Consider the following 15,000-nt stretch of genomic DNA (forward strand, 5'->3'; position numbering starts at 1 on the left):
TCATGTCTTTCAATTCTCGTACTCGTAATTGGAAAGTTATGGAAGGAGACCCATCATTTTGCAATGAAAACAACATATAAAACTCTGGACAATTTCGAAATCAGGCCAAGCGTCTTAATACATATGCAAAAAAATTCATTATTGGCCCACCATTGATTAGAAGATTTAGCTTGTATGAATCGCTATTGGTTTGATACGAATAATGACAATCGTTTCAGTATGTTAAGGATACAGATGTATCCACAATTCATTTAGAGTTACTTAATAGTCTATTTCTTATACCATATCTCTATCCCGTGAAATTCTCGAGCCAAAAGATGGATGCATATGCTGTGTTTCATTTTGCTAAATGATATCAATTAAATGGTGTATCAATTCCATAAATTGCATATAGCAATAAATAAATCAGCAAAATTCTTTCTAATATTTTAGATAGAAGAAACATTTCTTCTATCTAAAATATTAGAAAGAATGTACCCTTCTATCCAAATCCAATTTGCATCGATAAAATAAATCCAAATTCCAGTAGTAGATGAATAATTGCAAATTTGTGTGTGTACGAGATTAGAATAACTTCAAAATAACTGACATAATTTTGTATTTTTCCTGATCAGAAAAATACATGAAAAAGAAAGGAGGTAGAAAAATTTTTGGATTTATGGTTAAAGAAGAAAAAGAAGAAAACAGGGGTTCTGTTGAATTTCAAGTATTCAGTTTCACCAATAAGATACGGAGACTTGCTTCACATTTGGAATTACACAAAAAAGATTTTTCATCGGAAAGAGGTCTACGAAGACTTTTGGGAAAACGTCGACGTTTGCTGGCTTATTTGGCAAAGAAAAATAGAGTACGTTATAAGAAATTAATCGGTCAGTTGAATATTCGGGAGCAGTAATTTAATCGTTCAAATTTTTTTCTTGTTTTATTATTTTTTTAGTAGTCTTATAGTAGTCTTAGATTTTTCATTTTGATGAGCCTCGCTTTGAGGAATTCATGGAATAATCCATTTTCATGGAATAATGAATTAAGGAAGAAAGGATATGAGTCTACCGCTTACAAGAAAAGATCTCATGATAGTCAATATGGGCCCTCAACACCCATCAATGCATGGTGTTCTTCGACTGATCGTTACTCTCGATGGTGAGGATGTTATTGATTGTGAACCCATATTAGGGTATTTACACAGAGGAATGGAAAAAATCGCGGAAAACCGAACTATTATACAATACTTACCTTATGTAACAAGGATATAGAGAGATTGTAGAAAGGGGATAGGATAGTTATTTTTGCAAGAGACTTGTTGTAAATTCCTTAACTTAAGAAAGAAAAAAGAATAAAAACACAGATACATAACATAAAAAAAAGAATAAATAAGACGAGATTCGACCTCCCCCTACATATTTAATTTCCTCTCCTATACAAAAACTAGCAAGACCCACTCCATTGGTAATTCCATCAATAACACCCTTATCAAAAAACTCCGTGAGTTCGGTTAACCCTCTTATACCGAGGGTAAAGACCCTAGTATAGAAAATATCTATATAACCACGATTATATGACCAACTGTATATATTTTTTTTTACTTGATCTAAAAATTCTTTTTTAGGATTTCCTTTGTAAAAAGAGTTTATTAAATCCAAATTCTGAAAAAAAGAATAAGCGGATCCATAGAAGATATATGCTATGAATAAACCAAAGATAGCTAGACTTACAGAAGAAATTGCATTAGTAATAAATTCATATGAATTTACAAAAGAATTAGAACTTTCCTGGGTAAAGTTTATTGAGGGAGTTAACCACTTTGATAATATGGTTAACTCTGCTATTCCATTACCAATTCCTCCATTATCAAAAGAGATTCCTATGAATCCAATGAACAAAGTGAAAAGTAGTAATATAAGAAGAGGAAATAACATAGTATTTCCCGTTTCATGCGGATAGGCAAAAGTTTTTTTAGCCCCAAAAGACGTAGTAAAGGATCCTATCCTATTTCTTGTATTACCTTGAATTTTTGGTATACTTTTGTGAAAAAAAAGAAACTCCACTCTTCGTTGTTGATAAAACGAAATCCCTATTCACTCCTTTGGGTATCCTTTTTCCCCATAAGGATATTGAATACAAGGAACTCTCTTTAGTGCTACTGTAATTTTGAAAATGAACACGCAAATACCCATCAAATGTAAGTAAATATATCCGAAACATATAAAAGGCAGTTAATCCTGCAGTAAAGGAGGCTATTATTCCAAAAAAGGGCGAATACAACCAACTATTACTAAGGATTTCATCTTTGGACCAGAAGCAAGCAAGAGGTGGAATACCACAAAGAGAAAGTGTACCCCATAAAAAAGTAGTTCTTGTGATTGGAATGTATTTTCTTAAACCGCCCATAAGAACCATATTTTGACTTTTATCTGGTGAATATCCAACAAGAGGTTCCATTGAATGAATAACGGATCCGGATCCCAAGAACAATAAAGCTTTTGAATAAGCATGAGTGATCAAATGGAATAAAGCAGCTTGATAAGAACCTATACCTAGAGCTAACATCATATAACCCAATTGAGACATTGTAGAATAGGCTAAGCTTCTTTTAATATCTCTCTGAGCAAGAGCTAAAGTAGCTCCTAAGAATAGTGTTATTGTACCTACTAAAGAAATAAAACTCATTATCAAAGGTAAAGATATGAAAAGAGGAAGAAGTCGAGCTAGAAGAAAAATTCCCGCAGCAACCATAGTTGCTGCGTGTATAAGAGCCGAAATAGGAGTGGGCCCTTCCATAGCATCGGGTAACCATACGTGAAGAGGGAATTGTGCGGATTTCGCAACTGCACCAAGGAATAATAAAAAAGCACACAAAGTAGTAAGTAAAGAGTTAATTCCATTATTAGGAATCCAGTTATTAGCTATTTTGAACAAATCCCTAAACTCTAAACTACCTGTTATCCAAAAAAAACCTAAAATTCCTAATAATAGACCAAAATCCCCTACACGATTAGTTACAAAAGCTTTTTGACAAGCACTCGCTGCGATTGGTCGTGTAAACCAAAAGCCTATCAATAAATAAGAACACATTCCCACGAGTTCCCAAAAAAAATAAATTTGTATCAAATTGGAGCTAGTAACCAATCCCAACATGGAAGTATTGAAAAAACTTATATAAACAAAAAATCTCAAATATCCTTCATCGTGAGACATATAACCATCACTATAAATAAGAACCAGGATTCCTACAGTAGTAATTAGTATTAACATAATAGAAGTAAGTGGGTCAATCAAGTATCCAAATTCTAAAGAAAAATCATTATTGACGGTCCAAGACCATAGATATTGATAGATCGAACTTCCATTTATTTGTTGAATAGACAGTTGAACTGAGAATACCATAGCTATACTTAAGAGTAAAACACTAGGAAAAGCCCATATGCGACGAAGATTTTTTGTTGCTGTCGGAATAAGAATAAGGCCAAATCCCATTGACATAATAACTGGAAGTGGGAGAAGAGGGATTACCCATGCATATTGATATGTATGTTCCATAAGAAAAGAAATTGCAATTTTTACTTCAATTTTTACTTCAATTTTTCTATAAAATTGTTTCCGATTCACCAAACCAATTCTTATCTCTTTCTGAAAGAATAAATAAAAAGAATAAGAAAAAATACTGAAATTCTTAATTTTTCCAAAATTTATCTCATTGAAATAATTAAAAATTAAGAATGGGTTTAGTTGGTTAAATTAAAAAAGTTAATAAAATAACTAGGTAACGAAGTTATTTTATTAACTAAATAAAGATATTTATAAAAATAAAAAAAAAAAAGTGGAATCATTTTACTTTCTATTCATAATTCATTTTTATATTTCTTTAAAACAAAGATGAAACAGCTCTCTTGTTCCATAATTAACTGATTGAGTGAATTCCAATGAAAACCTATGTTTATAAGAAATTATCGAATAGTCCTTACTTCATATAGAACTAAAATTCTAATGACTATAAATTACCTAAGTTTTAGAATGTCTTGTTTAAGAGACTCAGTATTTTTTGTTTTGATTGGAATTCCTTTCCTTTATGGAATACCATTCTGAACTTAATTAACTATTTTCATTTTCCCTTCTTTTTATCCCCCCGTCTTATCTTATATGGGGGATAGGCTTCCATACCATATATCTATATATGGAGTATACTTGATATATAAATAGATATAAATAGATTTAAATGAGAAACCCTTCTATATATTCTATATTATTAAAAAAAAAGTATAAAATATATAAAGAAAAAATGTTAAAAAATTCTTGTTGTCTTATCCGCATTAGACAAAATGAAGTAAAAAATAATTCAAAATTTAAGTATCTTTCAGTATCTAAGTATAAATACTAATAAAAAGAAGAAAGAAGGATTGATTTGCAGCAATAGATGTCTTTCACATACAACTAGAAAAAAGTAATTTCCTTTTTGAATGGCAGTTCCAAAAAAACGTACTTCAATGTCAAAAAAGCGTATTCGTAAAAATATTTGGAAGAAAAAGACTTATTTTTCCATAGTACAATCTTATTCTTTAGTAAAATCAAGATCATTTTCGAGCGGTAATGAGCATCCAAAACCAAAGGGTTTTTCTGGGCAACAAACAAATAATAAGATTTTGGAATAATATGAATTGACTTATCAAAAAAGAATTCCAATTATTTAATAATTTGGATTCTTCTTTGAATGTACTTTTATGTGTCGAATTACTCGGTACAATATTCTTAGAACAAAAAACCCCTCTTATCTTATATATACAAGAAAAAAAAAGTTTTGTTTGGTATACTGTGTGCTAAGTATTCTTTTCCTATCAATGAACTTTTCATAATTTTCCTAATAGAATCCTCATATTCTATTAGGAAAATTATGAAAAGTGGAGTATTCTTACAATAGGACTTACAACTTCCACCTATCTTCTCCAAAATCATAAGGTTAGTAAATCTTATTAATAAGAGCATAAAGACTTTCATTCTAGAAATTTTTAAAAAATCCAAAAAGCCTTTTCTATTTATCCATTTTATTTTAATTTCATCATTAAATAGAAACCCTTTTGGATTTTTTTCATTGTATTGAAAGAATTTTCAAAATGTAAAGGGGAAATTAATTAGAAAAAATTAGTTCTATAATTGCAAGTTAGAAAAAAGAAGTTCCAACTCTTTCAAGCAGTGTTTGTGTTTCTATTGGGCAAAGCAAGAGTTTATTGTAAAAAAAAAAAATGGAAACGATACTACCAAACGAAGTCTATTTTAATGAAAACTCTAATGTTCCTAAATTTTATGGACTTTCCCAATATCGACGATTCCCAAGATAATAGCTATTATTCTTTTAAGTTACCTATTATTTGAAGTTAGCCGCCATGGTGAAATTGGTAGACACGCTGCTCTTAGGAAGCAGTGCTCAAGCATCTCGGTTCGAATCCGAGTGGCGGCATTCTTGAAAAAGAATACAATAGATTAGAAATCAATTCGAAATTTACAATTTTGTAATGGGACCTTCCCCTTATGCTATTTGCAACTTTAGAACATATACTAACTCATATCTCTTTCTCAACGATTTCAATTGTGATTACGATTCATTTTATAACCTTATTAGTTCGTGAACTTGGAGGATTACGCGATTCGTCAGAAAAAGGAATGATAGTTACTTTTTTCTCTATAACAGGATTCTTAGTTTCTCGTTGGGCTTCCTCGGGACATTTTCCATTAAGTAATTTATATGAGTCATTGATCTTCCTTTCATGGGCCCTGTATATTCTTCATACCATTCCTAAAATACAGAACTCTAAAAATGATTTAAGCACAATAACTACGCCAAGTACTATTTTAACGCAAGGCTTTGCCACATCGGGTCTTTTAACTGAAATGCATCAATCCACGATACTAGTACCTGCTCTACAATCTCAGTGGTTAATGATGCATGTCAGTATGATGTTATTAAGCTATGCAACTCTTTTGTGCGGATCCTTATTATCTGCCGCTATTCTAATCATTAGATTTCGAAATAATTTCCATTTCTTTTCTAAAAAGAAAAAAAATGTTTTAAATAAAACATTTTTCTTTAGTGATATTAAATATTTTTATGCAAAAAGAAGTGCTTTAAAAAGAACCTCTGTCCCTTCATTTCCAAATTATTACAAATATCAATTAACGGAGCGTTTGGATTCTTGGAGTTATCGTGTCATTAGCCTAGGATTTACCCTTTTAACCGTAGGTATTCTTTGTGGAGCAGTATGGGCTAATGAGGCCTGGGGATCCTATTGGAATTGGGATCCTAAGGAAACTTGGGCATTTATTACTTGGACCATATTCGCAATTTATTTACATAGTAGAACAAATCCAAATTGGAAGGGTACGAATTCTGCACTTATAGCTTTGATAGGATTTCTTATAATTTGGATTTGTTATTTTGGTATAAATCTATTAGGAATAGGCTTACATAGTTATGGTTCGTTTACATTAACACCTAAATGATTACATAAAATAAAACCTTCATGAAATGAAGGTTTTTACTTTTATGTTTTATTTGAGAACCCCTTGAACGCCTTATCAAAGGGTTCTCAAAAATTCGAGATAGATCTAATTATACTTTTTTACTTATTTCTGCATTATATACTTTTTTACTTATTTCTGCATTAATAGAGCAGACGAGTAAAAAAAAGCAAACCTATTTAGGATAATAATTGGATAAGAGAGCCTCTACCCTGTCAACGGATAGGGAGAGAACAAAATCTGGATAAATACCAATTCCTATTACTGGTAAAAAGATACAGATTAAAATAAAGAGTTCTCGTGGTCCAGAATCCACAAAATTTGCGTTTGGAACATTAAATAGCTTGTATCCATAGAACATCTGGCGTAACATAGATAATAAATAAATAGGAGTTAATATCATTCCAATTGCCATTACAAAAGTAATTAGTGTTTTTGGCATTAACAGAAATTTTGGACTAGTAATTAGTCCAAAAAATACTACTAATTCTGCGACAAAACCACTCATTCCTGGTAAGGCAAGAGAAGCCATTGAAAAGCTACTAAACATGGTAAAAATTTTAGGCATTGGGATAGATATTCCCCCCAGTTCTTCGAGATAAACAAGACGCATTCTATCAGAAGCGGTTCCTGCCAAGAAAAAAAGTGTAGCACCAATAAATCCATGGGATAATATTTGTAAAATAGCTCCATTGAGTCCAATGTTGGTTATGGAACCAATTCCTATAATTATGAAACCCATGTGAGATACAGAGGAATAAGCTATTCTTTTTTTGAAATTTCGTTGACCAAGAGAAGTTGAAGCTGCATAGATTATTTGGATCGCTCCTATTATTACTAACCAGGGCGAAAATAGATAATGAGCATGAGGTAACAATTCCATGTTGATCCGAATCAATCCATATGCTCCCATCTTTAATAATATTCCCGCTAAAAGCATACATGTACTATAATGTGCTTCCCCATGGGTATCTGGTAACCACGTATGTAGGGGTATAATCGGCAATTTGACAGCATAAGCAATAAGGAAGCCAAAATATAAAAGTATTTCCAAGGTTGCAGGGTATGATTGATTAATTAATCTTTCCAAATCTAATCCTGGTTCGTTGGAACCATATAAGCCCATACCCAGAACTCCGATTAAGAAAAAAATGGAACCGCCTGCAGTATACAAAATAAACTTTGTAGCTGAATATAGACGCCTCTTCCCCCCCCACATGGATAAAAGTAAGTAAACAGGAATTAATTCTAACTCCCACATGATAAAAAAAAGTAAAAGGTCTCGCGAAGAAAATAATCCTATTTGACCACTATACATTGCGAGCATCAGGAAATAGAATAATCGCGAATTCCGTGTAATTGGCCAAGCTGCTAAAGTAGCTAAAGTAGTGATAAATCCTGTCAATAAAATAGATCCTAATGAAAGTCCATCGATTCCCAATCTCCAGTGGAAATCGAAGACATCTATCCATTTATAATCCTCCTTTAATTGGATTAAGGGATCCTCCAGTTGGAAATGATAACAGAACGCATAAGTCATTAGAAGGAATTCTAATAAACAAATAGATATAGTATACCACCTAACGACTTTGTTTCCCTTATGAGGTAAAAAGAAAATTAATGAACCTGCAAATATCGGCAAAACAACAAGTATTGTTAACCAAGGAAAATAACTCATGATAAAGTGATAAAGACAAGATACGTTTTGACCAGAAAAGCCCGTGCTCGATTATTTCGAGCACAGGCTTCTTCGGTAAAGAGGAATCAGACGATTCGAGTGAAGTTTTTTGTAACGTATCAATAAGATAGAGCCATGCTACGTGTTGTTTCAGGCCCTAAATAAACGCGGACACTTAAAAAATCTGTCGGGCAGGCAGATTCACATCTCTTACAACCCACACAATCTTCGGTTCTCGGCGCGGAAGCAATTTGCTTGGCTTTACATCCATCCCAGGGTATCATTTCTAATACATCTGTTGGACAAGCTCGTACACATTGAGTGCATCCTATACATGTATCGTAAATTTTTACGGAATGTGACATTGGATCTATAAATTTTTCTTTTCAACATAAAATTTTTCGATCTGGTAAAAATGAAATTAGTACTATAATGAGTCATATGTATTGTAGACACCAGACGAAGCAATGGTTTATCCAAACTTCAAAAAAAAAAATCTATTTTTTAATCTGTTTGTGAGAAAGCGTGAAGAGAGCCAAGAGACTTTAATTTTGGATTTCAACAATAAATAAGAAATAAGAAAGAATTTTACGAATTGTACAGACGAATTCGAATTAGCCAATAAATTGGCTATCGTCTTTTCAATATAAATTATTGCAATATTCAAATTGCAATATCAATGAATTACAAATACAAAAATTCATTTAAGTGAAAAAGAATACTATGCAATAATCTACTAAAAAAAATGGATATTCTCAAATAATACTAAGAAAATAGTATTGATTTCTATTTATTTTAATATGTGCGCCTTTGTTTAGAGGATTCTATGTCTAATTATTCAAAAGTCTAATTATTCAATAAATTAGATTGATTGATACGAGTGGATTTCCTATTACGATGGATGGAAGAAAGAATGGATAGTCCAATAGCGGCTTCAGCAGCTGCAAGGGCTATAACAAAAATTGCGAAAATATCTCCTTTTAATTGGCGACTATCAAATAGATCAGAAAATGTTACGAGATTTAGATTAATTGAATTCAGTATAAGTTCAAGACATATTAGAGCTCTAACCATGTTTCGGCTTGTGATCAATCCATAGATACCAATCGAAAATAAATAGACACTCAAAAAAAGTACATGCTCAAACATCATTAACTAACTCCTTATCAATCTCGATTCATTTCAATATGAGGGCAAGAATTGAACCGATTCAATTAATTACAATAGAACAATTACACAACAAAAGAAAAAAAAAAAAAAAAAAAAGGAGGTATTTGTTGGCAGTAGATGGATTTTACTAAATCAAAATTGTGATTCTTTAGTTATTTATTTTAGATTTGCAATTCTTATAATTTGTACTTTTTCTAAGTTTTCTTATTGCCGAGCCATAGTAATTGCACCTATTAAAGAAACTAGAAGAATTATGGAAATGAGTTCAAACGGAAGATAAAAATCGGTTGCTAAATGAATTCCAATTTGTTGAACATTATTTATGAGACCCTGTTCTACTATTTGGTTTGATCTTGTAGTCCAAAGAATTCCATACCACGACGTATCTGGGATAGTAGTCATTAGTGAAAAAACAATAGTTATACAAACGAGTGAAGTGAACCCATCTCCAATAGTCCAATAATTCTTATCTTTAGACCATTCTGAGCCATTTACGAACATTACAGCGAATATGATCAAGACATTTATGGCTCCCACATAAATAAGAAGTTGTGCGACAGCTACAAAGTAGGAATTTAATAAAAAATAGAATAAGGATATACAAACAAGAACTAATCCCAGCGAAAAGGCAGAATAAATGGGGTTGGTAAGTAATACTACTCCTAGACCCCCTAGTAGAAGAACAAATCCCCCAAATAGCATAAGAATCTCATGTATTGGTCCAGGTAAATCCATTATGGATAAAAAGAAATTAATAGTATAAAATTTTTCATGAACTGACTAAAACTAAAGGATTCAAGGAAGGAAAAAAGGATTAGGGTATTTTTTTGTGTATAAACTTATAGTTATAAATTATATTATATCACGAAAATCTAGTCTGATTTAAAATAAGAAATAATTTCCAATAAGCAGTAGTTTTTCGTTTTTCTTTATAGTTTAATTTTAAAGTTTAATAAAGAATTATTAGATTTTTATAACAGAAAGACAAAATCAAAGTTTAGTAATCAGTAATCGTTCTTGAATTCGAAGATTTTTCTTTGTTTATTTTACTTTCAGACGAATTCCTAATTGTTTGAATTGTGTAATCTCCCATTATGGAGATTGGTAACCGACTTAAAGCAATTTGATTGTAATTCAATTCATGACGATCATAGGTAGAAAGTTCATATTCTTCAGTCATTGATAAACAGCTTGTTGGACAGTACTCAACACAATTGCCACAAAATATACAAACTCCGAAATCAATACTATAATTAAGCAATTGTTTTCTTTTAATATCCTTTTCAAATCTCCAATCCACAACGGGTAAATCTATCGGACATACGCGAACACATACTTCACAAGCAATACATTTATCAAATTCAAAGTGGATTCGCCCTCGGAAACGCTCTGGTGTAATTGATTTTTCATAAGGGTAGTGAATCGTTATAGGTAAACGATTTGTGTGGGATAAGGTAGTTATGAAACTTTGACCTATGTACCTTGTAGCACGTATTGTTTGTTGACCATAACTCATGAACCCAGTTACCATAGGGAACATATTCATTCTAAATATCTATGAAAAAGATATGTTTCTTTCTCTTGTTTGAGAGAGCTTTTGTGTTGAAAATATTCTTACTATTATTGTATTATCTTATTTATAGTGAAACAAGTTGAGAAGAGGTTGTTAATAAGAGATTGCCCAGGGAAATAGGTAAAAGAAATTTCCATCCAAGATTTAATAACTGATCCATTCTCATCCTCGGTAAAGTCCATCTTATTGTGATAGAAATGAAGAGAAATAAATAAGCTTTAGTTAATGTAATAAATATACCCATTGTCATTTCCAAAATTCCAACTGCTTTATTCATTTGGAAAAAATCAAAAAAGGATATATAGGGAATAGATAAATTCCACCCGCCCAAGTAGAGAACTGTTACAAATAAAGAAGAAACTAATAAATTTAGGTAAGAAACAAGATAAAATAAACCATATTTGATACCGGAATATTCAGTTTGGTAACCTGCTACTAATTCTTCCTCCGCTTCTGGTAAATCAAAGGGTAATCTTTCACATTCTGCCAAAGAAGAAATTAAAAAAACCAGAAAACCTATAGGCTGACGCCAAATATTCCATCCAAAAAAACCGTATTTTGACTGTGCTTCAACTATATCAACTGTACTTGAACTGTTAGATAATCATAGTCGGTGATAACATCACAGTTCCCACCGCTATTTCAAAACCGTACATGAAACCTTAGCTTCATACGGCTTCTCTATGATCAGAAAAAGGAAAGGACTGTTTTGTTCCTAGCCCCGGGGGCGTAGATAGAATTAGATAAAATAAAATAGATTTGAAAGTCCTAAATTAGACCAAAGGAATTCCGTCTGCTAGAATAAGAAAAAGCGCTTCCGAATTGATCTCATCCTTTATAATATAATGAAAATTTTTCTTTGTTCAGTAATAACTTAATCTTGGAATAAAACACTTGTTACTTGTTATAGGAATTCAATTAATAAATGGAAAGAGTTGGGTATTAGTTCATGAGCAATTCTGCATGAATATGGATAGAGGAAGGAAATAATGAAAATTTTTTCTAGTGCACTCCATATCTTTTTTACTATTCTTCTTTCCCCAGGGAGGGGGTATTTAAAAAGAAAAAATGGATAAAGGGTTAATTCGTTCTTGATAGCCATTTCCTTAACAAGTGAATGGGAACATACTCTGGATCGGAATCCGAAGAAAGTACTACTTGATAATTTCTACAAATTGCAAGTCCTTATTATGATTCCTTTTATGGGCAAAAATCTCTAATGTTTTAGATTTTCCATTACTAATCCTTTATGTACTTTAGTGTTCCTAACCCTTCACTAACTTTTGGTGGATTCTTCTTATGGATTATTAAGTTATAGTAATAACTAGGAGTATTCTAGTAATGGAATTCCATATCGTGAATCCTTTATTCTTGGCCGCTTCAAGATATGATGACTAATTAAAAAATATCAACCTTGGGATAAAGAGTTTACACTGCTTATGTTTACTTCCACTTTTTTCTTGTACGTAGGAAATGAGATTTTTTCTTTTTACTACAAATTTATAAGCTGTTTTGTTTCACTCATATAGCTATCTAGTTTAACTTACCAACCCAAATACTAAATAAGAAAAGGAATATAAATAGTTAATGGATTTTATAGGAAAAAGATCTATTTTAACGAATCACACGTAGAGATATTGCTAGCACACAAAAAGTTAATGGTATTTCATAACTAATGGATTGAGCAGCAGCTCGTAGACCGCCTGAAAAAGAATATTTATTATTTGAGCTATATCCTGCCATAAGAAGACCAATAGGAGCTATACTTGAAATGGCAATCCATAAAAAAACACCAATACTAAGATCGGCTAAAACAAAATGATATCCCAAAGGGATAACTAAAAAACTTAATAAAACTGATATGACTGCTATAGAGGGTCCAATGCTAAATAAAGAAATATCTCCTCGGGATGGCAGAATATCTTCTTTAAAAAGTAGCTTAGTCCCATCTGCTATAGCTTGAAGCAGGCCCAGGGGGCCAGCATATTCAGGACCAATACGTTGTTGTATCGACGCAGATATTTCTCTTTCTAACCACACAATTACGAGTACCTCTATTGTTATTCCCAAAAGGAGGGTCAAAATGGGTAGAATCGATATCAGTCCATAGACTTCTTTTAATAATTCCAATTTCGAAAAAGAATTGATAGTTTCTACCTCTACCCTATCTATTATCATTTCAACGATCAACTTCCCCCATAATGATATCTATACTACCTAATATCGTCATGATATCAGCCAATTTCATTTTTTTAACTAGCTGAGGAAGAATTTGCAAATTAATAAACCCGGGTGGACGGATTTTCCATCTCCAGGGGAAAAGGCTATCATCTCCTACTAGATAAATCCCTAATTCACCTTTTGGGGCTTCTACTCTTACATAAAGCTCTTGTCTTGACAATTCAAAATTGGGCGAAGGTTTTTTACCAAGAAATTTATACTCAAAATCATTCCATTCAGAATTATTTTCTTTCTTAAAGCGTCGGACTTCTAAATTTTCATAAGGTCCTCCAGGAATTTTTTCTACAGCTTGTTGAATTATTTTGATGGATTCCCTCATTTCACCAATTCGTACTAAATAGCGAGCTAACGAATCCCCTTCTTTTTGCCATTGGACTTTCCAATCAAATTGGTTGTAAGACTCATAAGGATCTACTTTACGAAGATCCCATTGTATTCCAGAAGCTCGTAACATCGGTCCCGATAAGCCCCAATTTACTGCTTCTTCTCCGCTAATAAAACCTACTCCTTCAACTCGCTCTAAAAAAATTGGATTCTGTGTAATAAGTTGTTGATATTCAACAACTCCGCGTAAAAAATAATCACAGAAATCTAAACATTTATCGATCCATCCATAAGGTAGATCGGCGGCTACTCCTCCGATGCGAAAGTAATTGTGCATCATTCGCATACCTGTAGCAGCTTCAAATAGATCATATATTAATTCTCTCTCTCTAAAAATATAGAAAAAAGGAGTCTGTGCGCCGAGATCCGCCATAAAAGGTCCAAGCCATAGCAAGTGAGAAGCTATCCGGCTTAATTCTAACATAATTACCCTAATATAGCTGGCTCTTTGTGGTATTTGAATATTCTCCAAGAATTCTGGTGCATTTACTGTTATTGCTTCTGTAAACATAGTAGCTAAATAATCCCACCTTGTTACATAAGGTAAGTATTGTATAATAGTTCGGTTTTCCGCGATTTTTTCCATTCCTCTGTGTAAATACCCTAATATGGGTTCACAATCAATAACATCCTCACCATCGAGAGTAACGATCAGTCGAAGAACACCATGCATTGATGGGTGTTGAGGGCCCATATTGACTATCATGAGATCTTTTCTTGTAAGCGGTAGACTCATATCCTTTCTTCCTTAATTCATTATTCCATGAAAATGGATTATTCCATGAATTCCTCAAAGCGAGGCTCATCAAAATGAAAAATCTAAGACTACTATAAGACTACTAAAAAAATAATAAAAACAAGAAAAAAATTTGAACGATTAAATTACTGCTCCCGAATATTCAACTGACCGATTAATTTCTTATAACGTACTCTATTTTTTCTTTGCCAAATAAGCCAGCAAACGTCGACGTTTTCCCAAAAGTCTTCGTAGACCTCTTTCCGATGAAAAATCTTTTTTGTGTAATTCCAAATGTGAAGCAAGTCTCCGTATCTTATTGGTGAAACTGAATACTTGAAATTCAACAGAACCCCTGTTTTCTTCTTTTTCTTCTTTAACCATAAATCCAAAAATTTTTCTACCCTCCTTTCTTTTTCATGTATTTTTCTGATCAGGAAAAATACAAAATTATGTCAGTTATTTTGAAGTTATTCTAATCTCGTACACACACAAATTTGCAATTATTCATCTACTACTGGAATTTGGATTTATTTTATCGATGCAAATTGGATTTGGATAGAAGGGTACATTCTTTCTAATATTTTAGATAGAAGAAATGTTTCTTCTATCTAAAATATTAGAAAGAATTTTGCTGATTTATTTATTGCTATATGCAATTTATGGAATTGATACACCATTTAATTGATATCATTTAGCAAAATGAAAACA

This window comes from Triticum urartu, unplaced genomic scaffold (assembly GCF_056163025.1).
Source record: "Triticum urartu cultivar PI428250 unplaced genomic scaffold, HENAU_Tu73 scaffold419, whole genome shotgun sequence".
NCBI lineage: Eukaryota > Viridiplantae > Streptophyta > Magnoliopsida > Poales > Poaceae > Triticum > Triticum urartu.